The sequence below is a fragment of the Lathyrus oleraceus genome, chromosome 1 (assembly GCF_024323335.1).
Source record: "Lathyrus oleraceus cultivar Zhongwan6 chromosome 1, CAAS_Psat_ZW6_1.0, whole genome shotgun sequence".
Lineage (NCBI taxonomy): Eukaryota > Viridiplantae > Streptophyta > Magnoliopsida > Fabales > Fabaceae > Lathyrus > Lathyrus oleraceus.
Genome location: NC_066579.1, coordinates 65881671 through 65885726, shown reverse-complemented (window position 1 = coordinate 65885726; position 4056 = coordinate 65881671). Strand labels below are relative to the sequence as shown.

Sequence of the window (4056 nt, the reverse complement as noted above, 5' to 3'; positions counted from 1 at the left end):
GCAGAAGCATTACACAGGCCAAACGACATTCGCCTATAAGCGAAGGTACCAAAAGGGCACGTGAACGTTGTCTTTTCTTGGTCATCAGGGTGAATTGGTATTTGAAAGAAGCCTGAATAACCGTCTAGATAACAGAAATGCGAATGTTTTGCTAATCGTTCTAACATCTGGTCAATGAATGGTAAAGGGAAATGATCTTTTCGGGTTGCTTTGTTTAGTTTCCTATAGTCAATGCACATTCTCCATCCCGATTCGATTCGTTTAGTTATAGTTTCCCCTTTTTCGTTTTCAATAACGGTTATGCCTCCTTTCTTTGGTACTACGTGTACAGGACTAACCCATTTGCTATCAGATATAGGATATATAATACCTGCTTCTAATAACTTGGTTATTTCCTTCTTTACTACCTCACTCAGGATCGGATTTAGTCTCCTCTGGTGTTCCCTAGAGGTTTTACAGTCTTCTTCTAACATGATGCGGTGCATACAAATAGAAGGACTTATTCCTTTAAGATCGGTGATGTGGTAACCTAGTGCGGTTGGATACTTTCTTAAGATATGTAGGAGTTTTTCTGTTTCGAGTCTTCCTAGGTCTGCATTAACTATCACAGGTCGTTCAAGTTCTAAATCTAGGAATTCATATCTCAGATTTTTGGGAAGTGTTTTCAGGTCAAGGGTTTGTTTGTTAAGACATTGCGTGGGGTCCGGTGTTATTGCTAAACATTGGTTAGATTTGTCTTTTAAAAGATAGTCTGATGATTTGTCTTCTCCTAGCTCTGCTTCTTTTATGCATTCATCGATGATATCCATGAAGTAACATGTATCTTCTATTGTAGGTGCTTTCAAGAATTGGGAAAGAATGAACTCAATTTTCTCTTCACCTACTTCGAAGGTGAGTCGTCCTCGTTTTACGTCTATGATTGCACCGGCAGTTGCTAAAAACGGTCTTCCCAGTATAATGGGTGTAATATCATCTTCTCTAATGTCCATAATTGTAAAATCAGTTGGAATGTAGAATTGACCTATGCGTACGGGAACGTTTTCAAGAATTCCTACAGGATATTTGATGGAACGATCTGCTAGTTGCACAGACATTTTGGTTGGTCTTAATTCTCCCATTTCCAGTTTCTTACATATGGATAAAGGCATAACGCTAATTCCGGCTCCTAAATCGCATAAGGCTTTGTCGATGACAAATTTTCCTATGTGACAGGGTATAGAGAAACTACCCGAATCCTTGAGTTTAGGAGGCATGTTTTGGATTATAGCGCTACATTCGGCAGGGAGTGTAACGGTTTCGCTATCTTCAAGTTTCCTCTTATTAGAAAGAATTTCTTTTAAGAATTTAGCATAGGAGGGCATCTGCGTAATAGCTTCGGTGAACGGAATTGTAACGTTTAATTGTTTAAGGAGATCAACAAATTTTCTAAATTGGCCCGCATCTTTGGTTTTAACAAGCCTTTGAGGGTAAGGGATAGGTGGTTTGTAAGGTGGTGGAGGTACATAAGGTTCCTTCTTTTCTAGGGTTTCCTTATTACTCTCTTCCTTTTCCTTAGGTTCACTTTCCTCAGTTGATTTCTTAGGGTTTTGGTTTTCTATCCTTGGATCAGACGGTCCTTCCACTTCCGTTCCACTTCTTAATATAATTGCATGAGCGTGGCTTCTCGGATTAGGTTGGGGCTGTCCAGGGAATGTACCAGTTGGGGCAGCAGTAGGTGCTTGTTGTTGGGCTACTTGTGATATTTGTGTTTCCAGCATTTTGTTATGGGTAGCCAAGGCATCTACTTTGCTTGCTAGTTGTTTAAGTTGTTCGCCAGTGTGTACATTCTGGTTTAAGAAATCTTTATTGGTTTGTTGTTGGGAAGCTATAAAGTTTTCCATCATGATTTCCAAGTTGGATTTCCTAGGGGCGTTATTGTTAGGCATGGATGGGTTCGGTTTCTGATATCCCGGAGGTATAGCTGGGGCTTGATTTTGAGACTGTCCAGGTGCGTACAAAGCATTATTACTCTTATACGAAAAGTTTGGATGGTTCTTCCAATTTGAGTTATAGGTATTCGAGTAGGGGCTTCCTTGAGCATAGTTTACTTGCTCTGCTTGGATTCCTGTCAAGAGTTGACAATCCGTAGGAGTGTGACCTTGGATTCCACAGACCTCGCAATTCTGAGTTATAGCAACCACGGCGGCTGGAGGTGATACATTTAAACTTTCAATTTTCTGGACCAAAGCATCCACTTTTGCATTAACGTGATCAAGGTTACTTATCTCGTACATGCCAGTTTTCGTTTGAGGTTTTTCCACCATTGTTCGTTCGGTTCCCCACTGATAGTGGTTTTGGGCCATGCTTTCGATGAGCTGGTAGGCATCAGCATAAGGTTTGTTCATTAGTGCACCACCTGCAGCGGCGTCTATTGTTAACCTTGTGTTGTACAAGAGACCATTATAAAATGTGTGAATTGCTAACCAGTCTTCCAAACCATGGTGTGGGCAAAGTCTCATCATGTCTTTGTATCTTTCCCATGCTTCGAAAAGAGACTCGTTGTCTTTCTGTTTAAATCCGTTTATCTGGGCTCTTAACATAGCTGTTTTGCTTGGCGGAAAATATCGAGCAAGAAAAACTTTCTTCAACTCGTTCCATGTGGTGACTGAGTTGGAAGGAAGAGATTGAAGCCATCTTCTAGCGCTATCTCTTAATGAGAAAGGAAAAAGACGAAGTCGAATTGCCTCTGAAGTGACACCATTAGCTTTAACAGTATCAGCGTATTGGACAAATACGGATAAATGAAGGTTTGGATCCTCGGTAGGATTTCCAGAGAATTGGTTCTGTTGCACAGCCTGCAACAGCGAAGGTTTAAGTTCGAAGTTGTTTGCTTCGATTGCGGGTGGAGCAATACTTGAATGCGGCTCATCTTGCGATGGAGCGGCGTAATCTCTAAGAGCACGAGCTGGTTCTGCCATCTCGGTTATCGAAGGAAAAAGGTTTTTGAAATCAGGAAGTTCTATAGGAGGGAGATTGTTTGCAGCACGATATTCCCGAATTCGTCGTAGGACTCGGAGATATAGTTCGATATCGTTGATTCGTAAATAGAGCGGTTCGCCTTGAGAGCGAGTGCGTGGCATACAAATCAACGAAAGAAAGAATAGAAGAAAAAAGAAACCTTAGTCTCTACAGCGTAACGGAAGAGTTACGATATCGATTAAATAAAAGTCCCCGGCAACGGCACCAAAAAATTGATCGCTCGACTTTATGAGTCGAATTTGGGGTACAAACTGCAAGTGCACAGTTCTATCGCGTAGTTTTAAAAGATATCGATCCCACAGGGACTTATGAATCGATATACCGTTATCTAAGGTTACTTCGTAAAGCTAAGGCAGGTAATACTTTGATTGTTTGGGGGAAAAGCTAAAACTAAAATAAGATCTAAAATAAATATCTAATAAGCGGATATCGGTATGCAGTTCGTCGTAATTAGGGAATCAATTCTTTATTGGTTTCTTGGTTTTAAAATAAATCTTTTCAGTTGACGCTATTGATTAAAAGTTCTATCTCAAACTCTCGCTCTGTTGAATAGACTATGATTTTATATTAACGTAGCTGTCACTTATAGTTAAGTCAAAAACCACTTTTTGAAAACAATAGAGTCCGTAGAAACTCTTTTTAAGAAAACACTAATCGTTTAAACACCCTTATCTCAAACTCTCGCTCTGTTGACTTAGGTTATATAATTAAATTCAAATGCTTAACTCTCGTCCTCACATTCAATCTTTAAAAATACTTTTTGAAAAAGATTAGAATTTAATTAACTCTAAAAATTGCTCTCGCCCTGATCTAGAATTAATGTCCAATTTACACTGTCCAGTTAAAAACTCAAACTCTCGCTCTATTGATTTTAACTTCTTTATGTCTTTTACTTTCGTAAAAACCTTTGTTATTAACCCTGTAAATTGAGACCGTAAAAAGAGTGATTTTAATTTTAAATTTAATTAAACCGACTTAGTTTTGATTCCTTATTCCGCTTACTTTACATATCGATATCTAAGCGAATTAGCCAGACAT

The 4056-nt window shown here is 39.3% G+C and overlaps 1 pseudogene; it reads left to right on the top strand.

Moving 5' to 3' along the window:
- Positions 1–2472: 2472 nt before the first annotated feature.
- Positions 2473–2572, top strand: LOC127116386 (uncharacterized; annotated as a pseudogene).
- The last annotated feature ends 1484 nt before the right edge of the window (positions 2573–4056 follow it).